The sequence below is a fragment of the Microtus oregoni genome, unplaced genomic scaffold, assembly GCF_018167655.1.
Source record: "Microtus oregoni isolate MIOR12 unplaced genomic scaffold, Mior012 000012F_ref0000307, whole genome shotgun sequence".
NCBI classification, from domain to species: Eukaryota; Metazoa; Chordata; class Mammalia; order Rodentia; family Cricetidae; genus Microtus; species Microtus oregoni.
The window spans coordinates 22,576,815-22,602,093 of NW_024543071.1; positions in this window are offsets into that span (position 1 = coordinate 22,576,815).

Sequence of the window (25,279 nt, forward strand, 5' to 3'; positions counted from 1 at the left end):
ATCAAGCAGTGGGAATGAACTTAAGAGGCAATCCCTAAAATAAGAATTTAATCCATAAAATCATTTACCAACAGGAGGCCCTACCCCCTCTACTGCACAACACTACAACAAAAAGATGGGCCCTTTGTCACACTCAGCAAGCCAGGCACCAGCTAACCTGTTCTTAAACAAATCCTGAAGTTAAGGACTGAGTTGTCAGTACACACTACTATACTGGTATATTTAAGCTGCTGGGGGGAATATGTTTGCCGAGAATACGTTTATCTGAAACTCTGGAAGGCTGAGGACCTTGCTTTATGAGGGCTTGTTTCCTCCCTCTCCAAGACACCGACTGCATAGACAGTGCGGACCTTCCTAGTTGGCTGGAGATTTCAGACGTTAAGAGACCTGATTCCTGGTTCCTAGAGTGGGCTCATCTCTGAAGCTGATGTCGTCGACAGTTTTAGTTGGTTCACTGGTTTTGCCAACTGGAACCTGAGTGCTGATTTATAAGCAATCCCATTCTTCGGTGGCTCTGCATTTGATACAATAAATAAGTCAGAAAACAATAGGGTTGCAGCCAACACTGAGGAGAAACTAATACATACCAAAGGAATTATTTAAATAGAAAATAAAGAGCCCAAACTGGCTTTTTGCAAAGAAGATTAATGAACAAGAAATTCCTTCATGAATGCCTGTATGTCACTTCTGCTGCCATTCCTAAACCCTCTCATTAATAACTGCCACCTTAAGCCACTGCTGCCAGATAGTAATAATGAGGTAATAGCAATCACCCAGGGACATTCTTGTGCTTTTTTTTTTTTTACACCTGGAGGAATCATTGAGCTTTATCCAGGTTTTGCTTTGTTGATGTTTATTTAACAAAAGTTTTTGCATATATTGTTTCCTCTCTGGTGTGTTTGCTCTCGGTGCCAGGACAAGGGCAGTGAACAGAATAGTCAGCCAAGTCCCCACCTTCCTGGTACTGATTCTCTGGCAGGAACATATCTAAATAAGTCAATCATGCAGCATAGCAGAAGATAATGCATGCCCACCACTGCTTCTCATATACTACGCTCCTTTTCCTTGTTTGCAAACAAGAAGTCGGAGTTAAGCAGTTTAGAAAAGAGGCACCAACTCATCTCTCTCTCTCTCTCTCTCTCTCTCTCTCTCTCTCTCTCTCCCCTTCCTCTCTTGCTCCCTTTCCATTTCCTATGAAATATGGGGCAGACTAGAGAGATTGCTCAGCAGTTCAGAGTACCTACTGCTCTTGTGGAGGACCCAAGTTCAGTCAAGCAGTTGACAGCCACCTGTAACTCCAGTTCAAGGGATCTGACATCCTTTGCTGGCCTCTTCAGGTACTAATGCACACGTGACATGAATTCACTCATACACATATGCACATGCACACACACTCATGTATACGTACACACATGTGCACACACATGCACACAAACAATCAAAGCAAATCATTAAAAAGAGAGAAGATAATTCTTTTTTACAAAAGAGGAACAAACCCCTCAATATTTATAGGTTAAAAAAATTGTATTAGAAATTGAAGTACTAAATTGAAAACAACAAAATAACAACAAAGTACACACACACACACAAATGTTGGCTTAACTAAAGCAGTATTGGCAACAAGTCATAAGATTATAATAGATGCATTTATCAGAAAAGAAGAAAGGTCTATAATGAGTTATCTAAGCATTCAATAGGAAAAGTTAGAGAGTGACAAGAGAAACACAGGAGTCGAGACATGCAAAACATACTAATTAAAACTAAGAAAACTAAAAAGCAAAACCTAGAATTTTAAAAGCAAACTCTTAATAACTGTACGCACAGTTCCTCTGTGTCCTGCCAGCCACTCCCAAACAACCATAAAGAAACTTAATATTAAATATGAATGCTTTGGCCAATAGTTTAAGCTTTGCTTTTAGCTATCTCTTTTTTTTATTTTTATTTTTTTAGCTATCTCTTATAACTTAAATTAATCCATTTCTGTTCATCTGTGTGCTGCCCCAAGCTCATTTACCTGCTTGCTCTGCCTCTCACGGCGTCTCTTCTGCTCTGCTCTTCCTCTCCCCAGCATTCTCTCTACCCCTGAAATTCTGCCTAGTCATCGGCCAATCAGCCTTTTATTAACAATGAGAGCAACACATCTTCATAGTGTACAGAAGGATTATTCCACAGCACATAAGACTAAGTATGTAGAAATAAAATGAAGGGATAATCATACAGCCTCTATTTATTAGAAAGTTACTTAATGCCAGATAAAGTTACAAGTACTTGGCATGAATTCATTCGAGTTCCACAATAAGCCTATGAAATAAATACTACAGTAATTTCTATTTATGAGAGAGGAAACTGGGGCACAGGAAGTGTGGAGTTATTTTCCTGGTTCATAAATACTCATAAAAGAAATCAAGTAGCGTGATTGCAGGTCTCTATTCTTTGGTACTAAGCTAAAGATGGTGGTCACGGCAAGTTGCAGCAAAGTGGAAGACCCTAGCTAGCTATGGAGAAACATGGAATATCACTCATTTTTAAAGAAGTGAAATGGGAAATTTGATATTTGGCTTTGGCTTTTGATTTTTTTAAAATACATTCACTTATTAATAGGAAGTGTGAATCCTTCAACTTTGATCTTATTCAAGGTTATTTTTGATAATGTGTGTCCCTTACACTTACATTTGAATTTCCAAATCAATTTGTGCAAAAAGGAAGCTGTTATTTTGATAGGGGTGGTGTTGAACGTGAGGATCCATCTGAATCCATTTTTATCTGAAGATGAGTGTGGAGATTTTTTTCAAAAGATGTAAAAGCCTGTAGTCTAGGCTTTTACTATAGCTCAGTGGTAGAATGCTTGCCCAGTACATCTAAGGCTCTAGATTTGATCCCAACCAATGGGCAAACAAATTTCTTCCTTATTATCCTTTACTACCTCTTCCAAAACTCAGATATAACCACTTGGGTATCCTCCCAATGTTCTTCAGTGTATATTAAAGTATTATATTTGATACCTTATTGATCACCTGCCATATTGCATGTACCTTGGCATTTCCATCTCTCACTGTATGTTGGAAATTGTCCCATGCCTACACAGAGAGAACTACCTCTTTCATCAATACTGTGTTTTATTCTGTAGTCAGGCCATTATTTACCCATCCAGTCTTCTGCTGATGAAAACCGAATTTACTTCCAACCCTTCTCTATTACAAAAAAAAATGATGAACAGCCTGGACTCATATCATTTCATCTCCAGATGAATAATATTCCTATAGTGTAGCGTTCTAGAAGTCCCAACTACTGGGTCAAAAGGCTTCAGATGGTTTAAATTTAAAGGTTGATGCCAAATTGACCTTGATAAAGGTTGTAACCATTTATATTTCCTCTGGCAATATATATGAGTTCTTGTTTTCCCTCCTCTTGGCCAGCAAAGTCCTTTTTAAACTTCTTGAGGCTATTCCAGCCGGGGCTGTTGGCATTCCCTGCTGGGTGTGTCATTGACCTTGGCATCCTGCCTCCTTTGTGGGAGGTTTGCTGGCTAGGGTGTCCTTACTAGAGATCTTTCCACACCTGTTTAGCCTCCACTGCATTCGGCTTCTTTACTTGGTGTATTTAAGGGTTGTGTGAGGTCTATTTTCTTTCATCTTTTAGATTGCACGGTCCTTTCCCTGAGTGTTTAAAGGCCCATTTCTTCTAACACATATACAAGAGTCAAGATGACTTCTGCAGGAAGCAATACAAAAATTCTAAAACTTCTAGACAAAAACATGGAACCATGTTACTGTGTTCTCAGAGCTGAAAATGAACTTATAGAAGAGGCTTTGTAAAAAGAGACTGACTAGGCAAATTTGTTTCTAGCCATAAACTATGGTCTGAATCTGAAATGTCCCCCAATGGGCTCACACTTAGACTATATTTCCCAGCTACTAGCATTGAGAGGGGTGCAGCTGGGACCTAGCTGACCGAAGTAGGGCTGGGCTCCTGGAGGTCACAGTCCAGCTCTCCCCCAGTCTTGCCGTACTCCTGCATCCTGGCTACTGAGATGTGAACATCTTTGCTCACTGTCATGGGCGGGGGAGCTGTTCCTCTCAGCCTTCCATGTTGTGATGCGCTGAAATCTCGGAAGTCATGAATCGAAAGAAACTTTTACTGCCTTAACTTGTGTCTATCAGATTGTTTGGTCACAGAAATACAAAACCAATGAATACACCCTTAACCTGCACCACCACAGAAAAAAACAAATGAAGAATGTGAATTATCCAAGAAAACCCAAAGACTAGGAAACAAAAGTTGCAGCATACGCAAGATGTAAATCACTGCTCTCCTCCAGAGAGTGCCTTTGAATCAGAAAAATAGAAAGTAGGGAATCGTATGAACTAATGAAAGCATTCAGCTTCCTAGTTTATAATCCAGAAATGAATAAACGAGATCTGCCCTCCACCCCTCCCATGGGATAGCTTTTTCTACAAACTCCTTGGCACAAGAAACAAAGATTCAAGACTGAGAGAGCAAATCTTAAGATGAGGTTTTCTACTGCGTTGATGAGAGTCTCAACCGATCCGATCACAGGGAGAGCGATTAGGCAATATCTGGCCTTGTAGAAGATAATTGTACACCGCAAAATAGGGTTCACGTCTATGTCTATACGCCAGAAGAATTTTTAGAATTCTAGAAATGTCTAGAGGAATTTCATGTATGCATAATGAGATACACTGGGAGTTCTTTGCAGTTTGTTTAGGAATTTCCCAAACAAAGTCCACAGACTGCAATATACCGGAAGGTCCACTGACTGGAGATAGGTTAATATAACTGCTTTTGCTTACTCATGAGATAAAATGCTATGCAATGTTTGAGTGCCACTCCCTTCTTATTGTGAAGTTGAAGCTGAATTCACATCTGGGCCGTAGGTCTCTTGAGTCTGCAGTCTGTGGTTCAAGGTAACAGTCAAGGCTCTCCACACTCTGTCACACCTATCTGGGTGTTGTAGAACACAGTCCAACAAACAAACAAGGAGACAAACTCACCACCTTCTTCAGATCGGCTGTGCCCACTTGCAAGAGACCACTTGTGGGCCTGTTGAGTGTTGATGTCCCCTCCCTCACCTGAGATGCCAGCAGCATACTCCTATACTTTCCACCCATCTGGATGCAAATCCACCCCGATTACCTGCAGCACCTGGGTCCTGGGAATCCTTAAAGTCTCTAAACTGGGAAGGGCTAACTGAAGGGGACACCCACCAATGCAGCTAGTTGTCCTGTATGCTGGGCTGAGACTCTCTAGTGGTGGCCGCTTTGGAGTCAGCAGACTCCTGTAAGGTCTTTCTTGTGCTGTGTCAGAAAATTCATTGGCTCCACGGGATAGACTCTACTGGAATTATAGCTTGTTTTGTCTTTGGAGCCTTAAAGAATGGGGTGGACGATTGTTTATGAGTCCCCTGGGAAGGAATTCTCCAGCACCAGCATTGTGCTCCACTCCTTCCACCAAGCCAAGAACGTACTTAGTGTCGTCCCTGTGAAGTTTTGGATCAGCCCATTCCGCCACCTGTGTCACGTTCACTGGGGTAAGCAACTCCCAGAAAACACCATACCATCGTTCTCATAAACCACACCACCACACACTCTCCTGCTTTGATTTTCAAAGGTATGCAAACAGTGTTATAAGCACACGCTTAATTGGCTTTCTATCTGGTGAGAGTTATCCTCAGACATCTTAAGGCCATTATGATATTGGTCAGTAAATTTGTGTCAAAGGAACAAGAGGGGCAGCCAGTGGTATTCATCATTATTTACTATGTACCAAGCCCTAAGCGTTATCTACCCGAGCCATCGGGTCATTAGCTTTTCTTTTTGTCTTTTTGGATTTAGAAGACTGAGACTTACAATGGGGAGTTGACCCAACTTTTGGCCCAAGTTTGCACAGCTAGTAAGTGTCAGGCCTACTTTCCTAAGTCAGGAGGTATTGGCTGGGAGGTAACGTGGTTGAGATGACATCCCTCCTTCCATTAGTCACCGGGGTTTACTCAGCTGATCTGGCCAAGCAGGTAGCCTCTCTTTTTTCTCACGAGACACATGTACCTTTCCTGATCCGTGCATTTCCCCAAAGCTGTACACTCTGTAGAAGAGCTATTCGCTCATGAAGAATCTACAAATAGCCGTGCCCCAGTAGAGCCTCCAAGCACTCTCTCAAAGCCAGGATTTGCTTTGTTGGCCCTGTTGGGGGAGCCCCTAAACTGCCTGTCCCTCCATTCCCATTACAAAACCCACTTGAACAATGTGTTCTTCAGATACAGCTTTTGTCTGATTTCATTGAAGAACTCTGCCTTTTTAGTTTCAAGCCCCCAGAAGGGAACATCGGAAGCAGAAGGGCTGCTCACATATGGGGGCCTGATTGAATCGCCTCTTTAGGAGAGCTGATGGGAACTGGAGAGATGACTTCTGAGGCGCTAACTCACAGTGGTTAAGAGCACTTGTAGAGAACCTTGGTTCAGTTCCCAGCACCTACATGGCAGCTCATAAACCAGTTTTTAACTCTGGTTCCACGGTATCAGGTGCCCTCTCCTGGTCTTCATGGGCACTACATGCATGTGGTACACAGACATCTGCTCAGGCAAAACTCTCTTGTCGTGTGAGTCCCCACGACTGATAACAAGTGACCACACTGGGAGCAGAAAAGCAGCCCTGAGACATTGAATGTGCTGGTGACATCAGTTGGTCTTCACAGCCTCCAGGACAGTAAAGAATGGATTTCTGGTACCTGTTCTGTGGCTTTCCAACAGGTGCATAATACCTGGGCATCATGCTGCTTCTTCAGGGCTTTTTGACAGGCTGCTCTATTTCCCTATCGGTTCAGTGTCTGGCTCCCTTTTTCACTGTGTTGGCACCAATGGCTCCACAGATGTCACCTGAAGGCATGAATAAATAAGAGAGACCATAAGTGAAACTCACAATTTAAAGATGAGGTTCCAGTGGAGAGATGTTTCTAATTATAAGTCAAAATATTGATTTAAAAGATCAGCAAAGTAAAATGTTATTGCAAACATTTCAAAAGTATTCACTACGGATTTCAAAATATTCACCCTGGTGCCTGAGTCATTGGTAAACACTTTCATTTTTGTCTAATACACCTACTCCCTAAGTGTGATGGTGCATTCCTGAAATCCCAACACCCCAGAGGCTGAGGTGGGAGGATCATGTCATTGAGACAAGCCTGAGCTACACAGAGAGACCCTGCATGAAAACAAAACAACAACAATAATAATACTAAGGCTTAAAAATTGAACATGTTGCTATACAAACTGCAATGCCCTTAAATAAATTACACAAACAACTTTCCTTATTTTCTAGTCAGCTTTAGACCATGACTCCAGAATATAGATTCTTACCACGTGACCCAATCAGTGAATGAAGTAAAGCAAACTCCACCCCTCTGTGACTAACGGGGCCAGAAACCTGTGAGGGGTCTGGGAGCCTAACTCTGTGTTACCAAGAAACGTGACCCCACCCCACCCCAGAAATAAAACAGAAGTACCGGTGTTTGAGTTGTGAGGATAGTATTAGTTTGCTGTTGCTGATGTAACAAATTTACCACCAACTTAAGCCGACCCACATATGTGTTACCTTAGCGTTCTAGGGTCAGAAGTCCAGGTTCAGTGTCATCAGAGACTGCCTGCTTTCCTTTGGCTCACGGCCCACGCACTGCGATCCTTGTGTTGGCACATTGCCTCCTCTGATCCTCTGTCCGCCTCACTGCTGTTGGGTCTGCCAGAATAATCATCCCGTCCCGTACTCCTTACCTTAGTCATATGTGAAAAGGCTCTTTTATCATGCATGGTGGGTGATATGCTCACCTCTTCCAAGAACTGTGATAGGGGTGTCGCTAGGGTGCTGCTATTTGGATCTTAGAGAGCTTTACTTACAATCTGATCCCTCAGTAACTGTCCTGACTTACCTTATCTTTGTTCTTCTCTGAGCTACATTACTATCAGATAATAACACATATATCCCCTGATTCATTATTATATGTCAGGCACTGTCTTAATTCACTGAGTGTAGGCACAGGAAGAGAAAGCCCAGGCAGGGAGGAGCAGAATCAGTGCTGAATTCAGGAAGTCCATGAATTTAACGTTAATTAACTTTAAATGTAGTGAATGACTGCGTTGTCCGGTCTCTGATGACCAAGCCTCCTCCTGAGCTCCTGGTGCTGACTGTGGCATCTCAGTTAAGCTGTTTGACATCTCGCTGTCCTCCTCAGACTCTGGCTCACACTGGAATATAGAGATGTGGCTGCTACTTAACCACACACCCCTTAGGCAGGCCAAGCTTCTGAGTGGTTTGGGGTCAGCTGAACACATTAAATCATTAATGAGGCAGGGGAAAGAGAGGGAGAGACAGAGAGACAGAGACAGAGAGATATGGAGAGAGAAAGCAAAGAGAGAGAGAGAGAGAGAGAGAGAGAGAGAGAGCAACAGCCAGTTCTTGACCATGGTGATTCACAAGGATAAGGTTCCTACAGCCCTCACCAGTACTGAAAAGCATTTCTTTTATAAGTGGGGAGGTGAGTCATGCTTCTTCTGTTTTTATTGAGTACACGGAAGCAACCGTTAATGAAATTTGGTCCAAATTCCAAGTATAATTCCACTGCTGGAGGAGCAGTAAGCCTCGGATTTATTAGATGGCAGAGGAGGCTCTGCCGTAGTTCATTAATGTTCTTCATTTTTCATCTCTGTTAAGCTCAATGCTGTCTGGTCTGCCAGCCAACACAGACCAGACACTTTCCTCAGCAAAGCAGCTCCTAGTCTGAGCCCATGGTTCCCTTGGAAATCCAGTAGGCAGGGTTTATGTATCCTGTGGATACCCCATTAGTCACAAGCCACCAGAAAATAGGCAAAGACACTCCGTTACCGCTCCAACCATGGCATTCGTTTCTCAACCTTCTGCTGGCCATAACCGCCATTGGCTTTCACCTGTTCACGAAGCAACGGCCATCTGATCTCTTTGTCTACATTATTGCCCTTCACAGCCTTTTGTCAAACAGAACCCAGAGAGAACCTTACAAAGCATGGGCCATAAAATGTCACAACTCCTCTCAAAACCCTTCAGAGCCTCTCCTTTTTCTCAAAGCCCTGCTTAACAGGAAGATCCTTCTTCTCTTCTATTTTCCTCCATAATACTTATTTCCAACAGCTGATAAGAGTCAATTGCTTCCTGTTATCTCCGTTGAATGTCCATGAGGTTACTGACTAGTTGTACCATTTAACTGGTATTCATCGTGTGTGTATGTGTGTGTGTGTGTGTGTGTGTGATCACTTCATTCATCAGAGGCGTCCAGCCTGAGAACAAGAGGGATGAAGGGACAACACAAAGCACAAGTAAGCTTCTTACCTCCCTCTAACTGCGGGGGTGGGGTTAGCGTCTAAGACCAGGAACATCCCTGAACACCTAGCAACGGGAGGTCTATGTGGATGAATTTCTCGTAGGAAGGTTCATGGTTTTAATCATATTGCCAAAAGGCTCAGACACAAATGTGGTTCAGAATCATTGAATTATCTTCCTGAGTCTCAAGATTCCTTTCTTATTTAAAACAAGAATTAGCATCAGGAAATACAGAGATGTGATTAGATTATATACCCAGAGCCCCAAAGAACTCAGCTAATTAACATGGCTAAGCACGCTTAAGGCCTCATCCACACAATTATATCTGAAACTATCTGAGAATTAGGCAGCCCTAATTTGCCCTGAGGATATATATCTACAACAGAGACATAGATATATGCAAGGTTATTCAATAAAGCACTATTTGTAACACTAAAACATAAAATACCGAAAATAGCCTGTCATGTTTAAAAAGATTGTTGAATAAATATAGCCATATCTACTTGACAAAATATACAAACAACATAAAGAAAACAACATATTTCTGTTAAATGATGGGGAGCCTGGGAAGAGCCAGGGGAGAAGTAAGGATTGCAAAAAGGTAGAAGGAATTTTGGGGATGATTGGCCACTTGATTGCATTGGTGGCTATCATTTTCAAGTATATCTGGAATTAACTACAACCCAAGCAGCTGGGCACATCTGTGAGATACCTTTTTTCTTTAATTAAATCATTTGAAGAGGGAAGGCCTACTTTTAGTCCAACTCTCTTGAGGTGGGAAGATCCACCTTTCATCTGGGCCACACTCTGTGTGAGCCCGAATAAAGGATATGGAAGAAGGAATTCTCTCTCTTTTCCTGCTTGATCTCACGCTTGCTGGCATGTCCGTTTCTTCACCGGCATTAGAGCTCACTTCTGGATTCCAGCATACACCAAAGACCAAAACCACCCAGCCTTATGAGCTGAACAACTACTGGACCCTTGGACTTTCTATTGGTAGACAGCCATTGTTGGACTAGCTAGACCACAGCCTGGAAGCCACTCGAACAAATCCACCTTCTCTCTGTATATTTTAATAGTTAATTTATATTAATAATATTTATTCATTAAATTCTAATAACAAATATATAAATATAACAACACATATGTGCATGTATTCTGTTATATTTATGTATTTGTGTGTGTTTGTTCATTTGGTCAGTTCTGTTCTGATTAATACAGTGCTTTACAGGTGTATACATGGCAAAAATGTTTCAAATTATACTTTTTGGTTACAGACAGTATAAGACAATAATGTATTGAAGAAGCTGTTTAAACAAAGCAGCCCACAAAAGAGTATTGAAATTATGCTTCCCCTTATATAGGAAAAAGGAAGAAAAAGACTTACAGATTGCTTGCTTATTTAGAGGTAATAGAAACAATATAATTTAAATGTTTTACCAGAGGAAGATAAAAAAGGATAAAAAAGAAGGGATAATATAGAAAATATAACCACAAGTTCTTGGACAACTTTCTGTTATTAAAAACAAAAAGGTGGAAGGAGGTGTCTGTGTGTGTGTATGTGGTGTCTACGCGGGTGGGTCTCTGTGTGTATGTGTGTGAGTGTGGTGTGCTGGGAAAGGAAAACAAAACAAAGGTGGAAAATAGTGACAAGTGAATCCAGCAATAAGGAAGATACACCTGGTACACTTTTCCAACTTCTCTGCAGATCTAAAACTTTCAGAGTGAAACACTGCAGAAAATAACAGTAGAAAATTAAACAGCTAAAGAAAGACACACATCATTTTGTGTCTATTAAGCCAGTTCTCCCCACCTCGCTGCGGTTGATTTTTTTGAAATAGCATCCAGTGCTGCCAGGTTGGTGGGAAAACTGGTCCACGCAAATTGCTAGTGGCCTGACCACAGGCTCAACTCGCTGGGACCAACATGTAGCGTGGTATAGGGACTCGTACATGCTGTGAAGCCAGTCCCTTCTCCCAGGAGTCCTTTCCGGGAATTAGGCTGACAAAAGTAAAAATGATGATGATGATATAATAATAAACAAAAATATGCCTGGAAATTAGGAATGAAAACACTACAAATGTTCGGTGGGTTAGGTTTAAGAAATTACACTCTATTACTTGATACTATACTACACAAACACTAAACACAGGCTTTAAGGTTTCTTGAAACAAAAAACAAGGCTTGTGCTGTAAGGAGGCTCAGTGGGAAAGGTGCCTGCCCCTGAAGCCTGACAGCCCGAGTTCAATCCCCGGAGCCCACGGAAAGGTGAAGGGAGAGAGCTGACTCCACGAAGTTGTCCTCTGGCCTCCACGTGTGCACTGTACATGTGCATCTACACAGGCATGTGCCTGTGTAACACACGCATACACACACGCATACACGAATATAAAAATGAAAAAAACGACAAACATTTTTAAGAATTTGTGACTAGCATTTAATAAAACATGAGAGTGTGATTGCCATTTAAATATGAAAAAGCGTGAAGAGACATGAATAAGACTAACACCTTTTATGTAAACATTTAATTCCCTCAATTAGGGTTTCAGAAGTATGAATCTTTTCCATTAGTCATTTGAAGCTGCCCCAATGTATGCAATAGAGAAAAAAAAACTCAGTGTTACATATATGTCTATGTAAACCATGGAAAGGCGTGATTCTTCAGGATATGCTGGCTGTCAAAGACTCTAAATATCAAGTAACAAATGAGCTAGTCATGAAAACAAATCCATGCCAGGGAGATGCCCTAAGATGAAAAAGGAAGCTGGGAAGAACACACCAAAGTGGTTGGGTCCTGAGCGTTTTTCTTTCTCTTGATGCTATTTTTTCACTCCTACCTGGAAAGACACAAGCTACATGAGAAACAGCAAAACCCGTAGCTCCCACGCATTTCGGCGTTCAGTGTGCACTTTATATGTCTTGTCCTCCTGCTCCGAGCTCTACTGCCGCGACGTGAGTGTGAACTCTGGAGAAAGCAGGCAAGTGGGGCTGGTTTATGGCGGAAGCTCTTTTCTGCACCTTTCTTAGGGGACTCGGTCCACTGCACACAGCGACTTCAATCCTGCTAGGGAACTCACCACCTCTGCTCGCGGCCATATGCTCTTTAGATGCTGCTAACTAAATTGCTTATTACAGTTCTATTTGTATTTATGTGTGTATGTGTATTAATGAATAATCATAGGGGTGTGCATTGAAGTGCCTTGGAGATAAGAGGAAGATGCTGCCTCGCCTGGAATGGAGCCAGAAGTGGCTATGAGTCATGAAACATGTGTGCTGAGAGCTGAACTCAGGTTCTTTAGACGAGCGGGGAATGTTCTTAATCACCGAGTCTTGTTTCCAGTCCCTGATCACTGCTTTTTTATTTTTTTCTAATTTAATTTAATTTTGCTTTAAACTTATTTTGTGTGCGAGGTCCTCTTGTCTTCATATATGTCTGTTTACCGCTTCTGTGCCTGGTGCCCATGGAAGCTAGAAGAGGCCACTGGTTCCCCTAGAACTAGCTACAGCTGTGAGCCACCATGTGGGTCCTGGGAATTGAACCTGGGTCCTCCGGAAGAGCAGTCATTGCTCTTAACCACTGAGCCACCTCTCCAGCCCCTGAATACTGCTTTAAACAATAGAATGTGACGGAAGTAGCCTAAGACTTCTGAAGTTAGTTCCTGCTATGCCTTACAGCTTTACCCCGATTGATAAAGCAGTGTTGTTTGCTGCAACACCCCCAAGCCTGCTGTGTGTCCGTGGCCCAATAATTATTTTTGAGTGGATAGAATGTCTAGGATAAGACTGCTATCAGGTCCTGCATCACAATTTCTAATTGGTCTTATTAATAAAAACCTGGAGTCAGATATTAGGAGGAGAAAGCTGAAAGATCAGAGAAGTAGAGCAGCCAGCCACTGCTTTTACCTCTAGGAAATCCTCAGACCTAATAAATATCCTGTCTCTCTACAAGTCCTCAGACTGACTTTGCCTTGAGCTCCTGTCTCCTCCTGCCTTATATTCTTCTCTCTGCCTGGTCATGTCCTTTTTCCTGTCTCCACCTCCCAAGTGCTGGGATTAAGGCATGTGACTCCCAGGTGCTGGGATTAAGGAAGATGTGAGCCACCCCTGCCTGGCTCTGTTTCTCTTTGAGACTGGATCAGTCTAGTGTAGCCCAGGATGGCCTTGCACTCACAGAGATCTGTCTGCCTCTGCCTCCCCAGTGCTGGGATTAAAGATGTGCGCCACCCCTGCCTGGCCTCTGTGGCTAACTAGTGGCTCGCTCCACCACTCTGATCCTCAGGCAAGCTTTAGTTGTTATAGCACAAACAAAACATCACCACAGGACCCAGGGATAGAGAGATAGCGCCGGGTCAGACCTTGTAGAAACCATCTAAGGAACTCAGCTTGAACACATCAATAAATCCAGAAGTCATCATAACAGGAAGATGCAAACTGCATTGGCTGGAAGAAGCTGCCCTGAGGAGGTGTCTTAACTGATGGGCACTGAGAAGGTCAGGAAAGCCTTGCAAACAGGAAATGTGAGTGGGATGTACAAGGACAGCCTAGAGTGAGCCTCGCAGAGAGCAAGGATTAAATGTGCCTGTCCAGCAACATGAAAGACTGGTCTGGAGGCCTCCGTGGTTTGGGAAGTGAACATATGAAAATATTTTAACATTGGCCGTTAGAGGGACCATTGGACCAGCATGTCCACATTAGATCAGGAAGGAGCTTGGGTGTTGAAAAACAGGGGTTCTTCTGAGAGTAGAAGACCCAAATCTCAGTTTCTGGGAAATCTGGGGTATTTCCTTTTTGTTTTCTACTGTTACGCTGAAGTCCTGGCAAAGACTTGGGTGTTCCCCAAGTGCTACAGACAGCCTGGCAAGGCAGTGACACCGACAGCCAAAGCTGAACAGGCTCCCCAATTGTTCCCGGGACTTGCTGTTCTTTAGCCTTTTGCCCTTAGGGGCTCTGGAGCCGGGGGTGTGCAGGCCTGGTATTATCTGTGGGAACAGAAATAGACTCCCTGCCATGAAAAGAGGCCACGAAAGGGGCATCCACCCAGTTGTATGGGGGTGTAGCCCTTGATGCTTTTTTACCCTTGAAGTGGAGATTGAATATCTCTGCTTCCCACAAGGCTACACGCAGAAAAAACTGCAGGCGAGCAAATGGGTGTCTCCAAAGCACCCCACTGCCTTTTCATCATCTAACAATCAGATTGCGACTTACTGCTTTCCGTGATTAGATTAAAGCAACCAGTGGGCAATTAGTCTTGTTAACAAAACATCTGCCCAAAGGAGGACCTCTAAGTTAGTTTGAGTGCTAAATGGTTCAGAATGTAATAGCCCCGTCTTATTTGTCCTCCCTACGCATTCACATTGAACTCTGCCTTCATTTCGCAGAAGGTATATTCATCTTGACCGGACACTTAATGACCTTAAGCAGACATTTTGCCACAAGAACTGGGGCTCTGAAGAGGACGTTCAGCTTTTTTTCTTCCTTAGACTTACAAGAAAATCACTTTCTCTTCACGTTTCCTTCAGTTGCTGCTCTCTCTTTCCTAAGGAGGGTCAGGTAGGTTCCAGTTTCAGAACAAACAAACAAACAAACAAACAAACAAATCTCCTTCATGTCAAAAGCATAAAGTTATCAAAATCAAGGCAGCCCATTATCTGTGTGACTTAATCTTCCAGAATAACCAATACTGTTTACAAAGAGGCTCAGCAATATGTAAGGGCAAATATAATAGCTCAGAGAAAAAACTGGGGGAAAATACGCTCAGAAAAGGGTAGATGAGTTAGTCGGTTCTCATCCCAGCTCTATCCTACAGCCATAAGAAAGCTAACTCTCTGTTTCCCGCCCCACAAACAAAGGATGGAAGCACCTGTGCTCAAAGTTAACCAGGGGTTGTTAAGAGTGGGGATGGGGAAGACAATGGATGGAGTGATGTGGCCATTATTCTTAATTGTCCCTTTGACACCTAGGAGGCAAGACTCCAGACGCACCTAGGAGTGTTGTGTCTGTGAGGGATTGTCTTGGTTATGTTAGCTGATATGGGAAGATTCATCTGATTTGCAGGGGGACTGTCCCCAGAGCAAGGGGATCCTGGACTATATAAAATGAAGAAGAAAAGATGGGCACAAACATGCAGGCATTAACCCATCGCTCTCTGCTCTTGACAATGGATGTACCGTGACTAGGGGCTTCAAGTTCCTGCTCCTTTAACTGCCACACAAGGATGAATTTTATGTGAGCCAAATAAAACATATTTCCTCTTATAAATAGTTTTTATCAGGGTATTTATCTTGGTAACAAACAACGAATATCAGACAGCTCGGTATTATGTTTCTCTTTGGTATGATAAAATGTCCTAAAATTCTGTAATTATTATGGTTATACCTTATCAATATATTAAAAAGCACTGAATTACATATCTTAAAAGGGCAAATTTTTTGACATTTGAAATACATCTCATTTTAAATTAAAAAATTATTTGTTTAATTTAGAAAATGTCTATGTGCATGTGGTCATGGTGGTAGTAATGCATGTGCATGCGGGGTGCCTGCAGATGCCAAAAGAGGGCAGCAGATCCCCTAGAGCTGGTAGCAGCTGTGAGCTATTTGATGCGGATGCTGGGAACTGAACCCAGGTCCCGCACAAGACCAGTACAGCTCTTAGCTACTGAGCAAGTCCTAAATTTCATTTTTAAAAGCAGGGCCAAGCACTATGCTTAAAAGGCCCTGAGAAAATCATATGTGAAAGTATCTGTAAAACTATAAGGGGCCGTTTTCAATGATGATAAGCTGTATTAATGGGAAGGTTTTCTTTCTTGGTGTTGTGCTTTTGTTCCGAGTTCAAATACCAGGAGACTGAGAATTTTCTGATGCTATGGGTCCTTAAAACAAAAGATTCCAACGGGACCCATTTTTTCCCCATCTTTTCTTTGACTTGCATAAATATCACCTCAGCTCTCTATGCTACATCAGAGGAGCAGTATCTGGGGCCAACTTCCTGAGACACCTTCTGCTCTGCCTATAGAACTGCTCCAGCTGATCTGTTTTGGTACGATATGCAACCCAGGACAGTTACAGTGGCCTAGGGGTCCCTGCTTGCAGGAAAATTCTCTAGAAGCACAGAGAGATATGGATTTCCCAGAAGAGGTAGACAGGCTGCTGTTGCCTTCAACAGACAAAACAGCAGAACAATGACTCAGATTTCCCTGTGCTTGAGCCAGAGGGACCATAGCTATCTCTAAGAACATCTATCTGATCACCTGTCTCACAAAGGAGGGAAAAGATTCAGAAAACTAAGTCGCACAGCCAGAGGTAGCTCCCTGATCTCTGACAGCCTGGTCACAGCACACTGGCAATTCTCACATTGATACCACAGCGAAAGTACCAGAACATACTGAAAACACAGATCTTGGGGCATTCACTCCAGATCTAAGAACTCAGAGAGCACGTAAGTCTAAATTTAATGGTAAGTGTGGCAGAGGGCTGTGTTGTTTGGGATTTACTGTTCGAAAAGCAATCCTGTTACCTGAATGTCCCTGTCTTCATTGCTGACAAATATATTTTGAGCTGTGGTGGTCTCTGGTCTTGTGTAGCTAAGACCAAGAACGTTATTTAGACTCACCGGGGAGGCCTTAATACCACTCCAGAGACTTAGACCCAAGCCCTATTATAGACAAGAGGGTTTATAGTTGATCTGGGGCTCCAGACTTTTTTTTTCTGAAGTTCATAAAAAATAAAGACTCCTTAGCTCAGGCATTCCTGCCATCCTTACACAGGGACTGTAAATGAAATGGAGCTCTGGAAAGTTACTATAGACTACTGTGTTATAAAGGCTGCTGGTGATGATGGTGGTGATGAAGACATTTCCTGTGTGCTTCCTGGGAACAAGACACCATGCTAAGCATTTTATGAGCATAATTTTATTTAATGCCCAACATCATTAGCCTGCTCGTATTCCTTTCCCCCTTTTCCTCGACTACAGTTCGTCACCAGTTGAAGGCTTTCAATTTAATAACAGTTATTAGAGAGAGCCTGCTGTTAGTTAACAGGGCAGTCTGGGTAATTCGTCAGACCTCCAGAGACTCCTGCTAGGGTGAATGTAAGTTGATAGGAAGATGCGTAAATAAACACGTATAGTAAGAGCAGCGCTAATGTTTCTTGTGTGGTGATATCAAAAGATCAGAAGCCCTGAAGGTAATCTTGGTCTTGTTTCCGGACTACGTAGCTCAAACTGACTTCAAACTTGCCATCCTCCTGCCTCTTCCTCTCCAGTGCTGGGATTGCAGGCGTGTGCCACCACGTCCAGCCTTCTTTATATCCTTTTAAGTTTATCTAGGACCAGTTGTATCTCATACTGGGTGATCCATGGTGGTCCTGGAGTCCAGCCACCTTAGTTAGGAATACTCCATCGCAGGAAAAATAAACTGCAAGAAAAAAAATACAAGTCTCTGAGTCATAGAATCAGAGACAAAAATATCTCTGTTTTCAGATGAGACTTTAAAAGGTTACAAGATTTTTTTTCCCAAGTCACATGGTTCTTCTCTGGCTGAGCAAGAACAACAACCCAGTCCTCCTGATGCTACAGAAGCCCCCACTATCAAGCAAGATCTATAGCTCAACACCCCTGATGCCAGAGATGGTCCCAACCACCAAACTCCTTACATTCGATCCCCCTTGACAAAAACAAAACAGCATGTCAGAAAAGCAGTGTCAAATAGATCTGCCTCCTGCTAACACTTGGAAACAGTCCTGTGAGGTACACAGCAACTGGCTTTCAGGAACTAACCAGGCTGAGGATGTGGTTCACTTGTTAGACTGCTGGCCTAGTGTGCCTTGGGTTCAGTCTCAACATCATAGAAATGGGGTGTGGAAAGGCCTGCAATCCTAGCAATGAAGGTGGAAGAGGAGGATGGGGAGTTCGAGGTCATCCTTGGCAACATAGCAAGTGTGAGGCCAGGTTGGGCTACATGAGATCTTCTTTATAGAAACAAAACACAACAAGACTAAAAAAGAAAATTTGAACCAATCCCTAGAGAGCAAGCAGTGAGTGCCAGTGTAGTGCAGAAAGTAACCTAAAAGTGTTCTGAAAGAAGCACAACTAGGTATTCAGTGTATTCAGAAATGCTTTTGCCTTTGAAAAATACCAATTCAGAAAGAAAAGCAGACCCTGGGAGGCACAGGCAGGTGAATTTCCATGAGTTAAAGGCCAGCCTGGTCTACACAGGGCTGCAAGCCAGCCCGGGTGATGCAGTGAGACACTGTCTAAAAATAAATAACTAGAAACCAGGGTTGAGACTGTAGGAACTAGGACAGCATCAGTTGGATCTGCTTTAAGCTTGGAGAGGCTATTGCCAAATGACGAGCGTGACAAATCTATCTGACATTGCTGGACCTCTTCTTTCTTTCAAAAGTAGTATTTAACTAAAAGAAAACCAGAGGAGTAACTGAGACCATTTCAGAAGGAAAATGAACAACCCTCCCTGTTTACTCATCCCTATCCTCCTCTGCTAAAAGTCAATCTGATGTGGCCTTCTGTGATATACATGTCCCCAAACTGTATTTGCTAACATTGGCGCATATGTGCAGAGATTACAGATTGATTTTTTTTTCCTCACTTAACGATGCATAATGACCATTTAACATCATTTTAATCTGAAGGTAAACTGAAGGATTTATTTTAGGCACTTTGGATGACCTTTTTCACAGCAAATGTTCAGCTGGCAGGCACCATGCAGATGTTCTACGTGCAGCCCTATTGTACCAGCAGGAGTAAAACGATATGCATGCATCAAATCCAGAGTCACCAGAGAAGCTGGCAAAATCTCTGGTCCCTGCCAGTACGGAGAAATCTTGGTTTGTGGTTTTCAGCGTGTGTGTGCTGAGCAGCAGCGTCCTTCCCCAGCTCTTACCATCTCTGGCCAGCATGTGTGGTTCAGTTAGCCTGGATGAGGCCAGAGGAGGAGTTCTGAGTTGTAGGCCTTTGGGTTTCTATAGTAAACTCTCCCACCAAGGCTAGCTTTAAATATCAACAGTTTAAACAACTGGTTCACAAGACGCCTGAATATGTAATAACTCGTGCTGAGCTGCTATGAATCACCAGCACCAGGCCTTTCAATGACCACTTATGACACCCACACAACAGACATTTTTATCTCAATATAGCCTCATCATAGCCTGATTTCAAACATATTGTCCCTGTGCCTAAGAAAAAGGTGGCTATGACTGGAACAAATGATCAAGAGCCAAAAATGGGAGGAAGAAAATGAATTGGGGGAACACCCTTCTCGTATTTCTTTAATAATTTGTTGTTTCTGGTGGATGGCCTCCAAGTGTGATGAGGTGAGGTATGGGTGTTATTCTAATATGTTTCTTCTGCTAGATAAAAGTAGCTCTCCGACCTGGTTTTATGTTATGTTGACATCCATGGTGTCCCTTGCAGTTTTCCCCTTTGGCAGCTGCTGGATCGCTTACGCTTGCAGTCTTTTTCCTGAATAATGATTTTTGTGGGAGCGAGCATTTTAAAATCATTCCAGTTGTACCAATAAGATAGTGGAACTTTAGAAACTCAGCTAAGTGCATGAAAAGACAGAAACCCCATGTGCTTGTTCTTCAAGAAACCACATACTCTATTGAGGATGCTGTTGATCAAAAGCTTAGGAAGTTCTCTCTCAAGTTGTCTTTAGCACAGGATTATGTTGTATGAATGAAAATTACTCACATTGCCTTTGTCAAAGGACAAAATTACAAATCAAGGTCAGTGATTTACATCTGTAATCTCAGTTCTTGGGAGACTGAGACAGGATTGCTGTGAGTTTGAGACCCGCCTGGATGACATAATGAGTTCCAGAGCAACCTAGACAGAGTATGTGAGACCCTGCCTCAAATAAGAAAGAAAGAGAGAGAGAGAGAGAGAGAGAGAGAGAGAGAACAAAAGAAAGGACTGGGTAGAGAGAAAGCTCAGAAAGGTGCTTGCTTCATGAGTATGAGGATCTGAGTTCCTATTCCCAGCACCCACATAAAAAGCCAGGAATGAGTGGGTGTGCCTGTAATCCCAGGGTCTGGGGGAGGGGGCTCTTCTAGATTCAGAAATACCTGATCTCAGGGATAGAAGGAATAAAGGCATAGGACAGAAACCCAATATCCTCTGGCCCCTGGACACACATAGGGATTCATATCCCACATGAACAGTCAAAGATTACCCACCCAAAAAAACCCCATAAAAATAGAGAGGAGCAAAATTGAAATGCAAAGATCTTAATTACCTTCACTCTATTGCATGAAATTTATTGTTATGTACACATATATATCGTGTGTGTGTGTGTTCCAGTGATGTGTGCATGTGGGTGCACACATGCCACAGTTCATTAGTAGAAGTTAGAGGACGACTTTTGGAAGCCAATTCTTTCCTTCTGCTATGGATTCTGGGGGTGACGCTAAGGTCACCAGGCTTGCCCTTTAACCTGATGAGCCAGCTTGTTGGCCCTAGCAACACTTTGGATTCTATAATCATACAATGTATCTTTTTTTTAAAAAAAAATTGATTGTTTCAATGGGTGTTGAAAAAGGCTGCTTGACCACTTGTTTGTTTCCCAGCTGCCCAGACTCCTGAAATAACCACACAGAAATTGTATTAATTAAAGTACTGATTGGCCTAGAGCTTAAGAATATTCCTGGCTAACTCATATCTTAAATTAACCCATCTCCATGAATCTGTGCATTGCCACGAGGCTTTGGTTTACTGGGTAAAGTTCTGGTGTCTGTCTCCAACGGGACTACATGGATTCTCCCCAACCCCACCTTCTTCCTCCCAGCATTCAGTTTAGTTTTTCCCACCTAGCTCTACTCTAACCTATCAGGCCAAGCCAGTTTTCTTTATTTATTAACCAATGGTATTCACAGCATACAGAGAGAAATCCCACATCAAATGGGCTAATGAGAAAAGAGTTGAAGTAAGTAGAAACAAAGACAAAAGGTCGGTGTCAAAGTTCCTTTTTTTATAAGGCTGAGACAGAGAGACTGAACAATAGAAAAATAACTGTGGGTGTCAGATTAATTGAGGTCACTCTATTGTGTGTTAGGGCGAAGGCAGAGAGCACTTCATGTTCACCAGAAGAATCTGTCTGTTGGGATTCTTTGCCCATTTTCTTAGAAGGCTGGATAAACAGCTTGGTTCTTGGTGACATGGAACATCATTCTGAGTTGTTAGCCAGGTCCATTGGAGCCCAACCCCTCAGACCTTAGCCTATGGTGTCCTCTCATTTCTGTTTTACACATTTAATACCATTTCATGCTTTTGAAATTAAGATGGATGCTCGGATACAGGGTAAAGGACCCTGGATTTGGAATTAGAACATATGTCTTCAAGTCTAAACTTCTGCAATTTTGTAGTTGTCTATCCCTTGGCTTCTTATAGCCTCCCTTTGTTCCAGGAGTTGATCTGAGATCAACTACCTGCTCCAGGAACCTTCCTGGAGGCGCACTACTTGAGAGACCATTAAAACATCTTGTGACGTGAAGTACGCCCTTCCAACATAGCCTGTTATTGGTCCCATTTGACTAGAATGGAATGGGTTTGGCTTACCAGAATTTGGATGTGCTTTCTAAAAGCATAAATATTTTCTCACTGAAAAAGTATTTGTGGTGTAATAAGAAATAAATTTGGTCTTTGTACCTGACTCTGGGCCCAGAGCTCCTAAAAGCCCTGGAATTTCCTGAGAGACAGAACCTGGCTTTTGTTTCTCATAAGGAGTGCCTTTTGATCTTGCCTGAGTTTATGTTAATGAGGTAACTAGGACTGATCCCTAGGTAGCTTCAGGATGGAGCTGGCTGCCATAGCGACCAAATAATGGAACTTTCAGCCTTGTCTACTGACCACTGGGGATAAATAAAATGCTAAGGTTCAACTGTAAGAAACCTGGGAGCCATCTTGGTGCTAACGAGAAATCTGGCACTAGGGACATTCCCAGGAATGCACGAGGATGATCCCACCTAAGAGCCTAAGCCATAGTGGAGAGGGAACCTGGACTGGCCTTGCCCTGCAAGCAGATTGATGACCACCTTAATTGTCTCATGGAACCTTCATCCAGCATCTGAGGGAAGCAGAAGCGGAGATCCAAAGCTAAGCACTGGGCGGAGCTCTGAGAATCTGGCCAACGAGAGGGAGGAGTGATAATATGATCAAAGGGGTCAAGACCATGATGCGGATACCCAGGGGAACAGCTGACCTGAGCTAGTAGGAGCTCGCTGACTCCAGACTGATAATGAGGGAAACTACATAGGACCAAACTAGATCCTCAGACTGTGGATGACAGTTATGTGGCTTGGGCAATCTGTGGGTCCACTGGCAGTGGGACCAGGATTTATCCCTAATACATGAACTGTCTTTTTGGAGCCCATTACCTATGGAGGGATACCTTGATTGGCCTAGATACAGGGGGAGGGCCTTAGTCCTGCCTCAAGTGGTGTTCCAGACTTTGTTGACTCCCTATGGAAGATCTGGCCCTCTCTGAAAAGTGGATGGGGGATGGGGAGAAGATGGGGGAGCTGGAGGAGGGGTGAGTGTAAACTGGGAGTGGTATGTAAAATTGAAAAAGATTGATCTAAAAATTTTTTTAAAAAAGGAACTTTTTAAGAAAAGGAAATCCAAGTAAGGAGATTGGATTCACCTCTAGGTTGATGGACACACAAGCATGCTGAAGAGATAGTGTGCTTGAGAGGACACAGATGCCATTAACTCGAAACTCTGAGATGCAGGCATCTCTGAGATAAAGGAATTCATTGAGAACTGTTTCATGGGCTTGAGTATAGCTGAGCACCACAAGACATCCACAGGAGCCTGGATTCAATCCCCAGCACAAAAACGAAATAAATAAATGTAAGAGCAAGAGATGTTACAGATGCTAGTCGGGAACAGACCAGATTCTGGGACAAGTTTCATGACCACCAGCAACGAGGCTAGACAGCCACAGGAAAGATGTCTACCAGATCCAATGGTAGACCATTTGTATAAGAAAATTTGGAAGAGGAAGGCATGAATCTATGAACTGAGTCACTACGGACTGTAGATAAGAGGGAGGAGACGACACAGGCAAGGGCGTGTGGGGGTAAGGAGGAAAGTTCACAGCTATTCCCTGTTGCTTCTGGATGGTGGGATTTTAGTGGAGACTGCAACATCTGTTGCAGAGTATGAACCACTCTCTTGTTTGCTTTGACCCAAAGCTGTTGCCTCATCAGTGACCCTCATCTCCCATCCATCTTCTAGCTCTACAAATTGAAGTTAGTAAACCTCAGAGTCTTCAAAGCACTTAGCACTTGGTCTTTGCTAGCTCTTTTACCTAGCTGCTCCTGAGTTGCGTCTCTTTGTAATAGAACTGTCACTAAAGTAATTATACGAGGGACCAGTGAGATGGCTCAGCAGGTACAAGCCCCTGCCACCGAGCTGGACATCCTGAGTTTGATCCCCAGAACCCACAGGGTAGAAGGAGAGAGATGGCTTTCAGAGCTTTCCTCTGACCACAGATGCTGCAGCGAATCACAGGGCAGGAGAGTGTTGCTCTGTCCCTGTCTGAAAAGCTAATTCTAAATCCAGCCACAGCATCTAAGCTGCCAGATTGACCCTAGCCACTTACCACAACCTGCTGGGTCACATGAGTGAAATTTTAAGCCATATTATCCCAACTTCCTTTCTGTAAAACCAGCTCTTCCTGGTCTGGTCCTGCTGGAGCAATCACCAGAGTCCTGCTGTCCACAATACTCCTTTCAAATCTAAACATATCTTCCCCTATGGTAATAACAACATAGAGAGCCACTACTTAATATTCCAGCAAAAGCTATACAGTATAGTCCAAACAGATCAACAGACAAGTGTTGGTATATATCATTTTACTGCATTCCCTACCTTCTTTTGTAAAATTTTGTATTTAAAATGTTCTTTGTTTTTAAGAAAGTAAGGAAAAGTGCTTCACATTCTGGGGGAAAAGAATATTCCCATATGGCTGTAGAAAATATTCATTTTTGGCAAGTGCTGTGGCTTAGGTTTGGTTTGAGTGTGTCCCCCCAGGGGTTCATGTACCAAAATTCAACCGCTATTGTGAAGCATTAGGAGGGTGTTTAGAATCGGAACTTGGAGAGGATTAGGGCTAGATAAGGTCATCTGGGCAGAGCCCCATCACTTCATCCTGTGACTTTACAAGGATGGAGACCTGAAGAGATCTAGGCATGCCCTGTCTTTGTCATGTGTTGCTTGGTACTGCCCCCGGACTCTGCCAGCAGGACAACCATGACCAGATGTGACCCCTCAACCTCCTTCTCTCTGAAGAGTCATGAGCCAATATAAATGTCCTTTTTAAATTAACTTAGTCTGTGGTATTATGTTATTGGTGGTAGAAAATGACTAAGACGATGACAAGCAGTCCTGTACCAAAGCATCCACACTCACGAGGGTTTACCGTGGGCCCCTCTCCATACTGCGTTGTCTGACTATGCAGGGCTTCATAGTTAGTATAAATAAGATGTCGTTTTTTAAAAAAGCAAACACAGTCTAATTACATTTTGATTAATTTACAAGACACAGTGGTTCCAGGGACAGATGAAAAGCCAAGAATACTCTGAATCACAGTTGGCTATCACTGGCCAGTGTCACTATAGATTACGGAGACAGAAAAGTCATTAGCTTTAAAGGAATCGCTTGAGATGGAAGCGTTTTGATGAGTAATCATGTTCTTTTTTTATTTTGTTTTGGCTTTTTGGCTCTGCTCTACAGACGTGATAGGTCTCAAATCCCTGGTGCTTCTGCCTGAGTGCTGGAATTGCAATCCTTTGCCGCCACACCCAGCTCAGAATTCTTTACCATGATCATAGGAACTCAGGCTTTGATGCCTGAAGGTAAACTGGATGCGGAGCAACATCAGGTCTTGCAGCAATCAACACTTC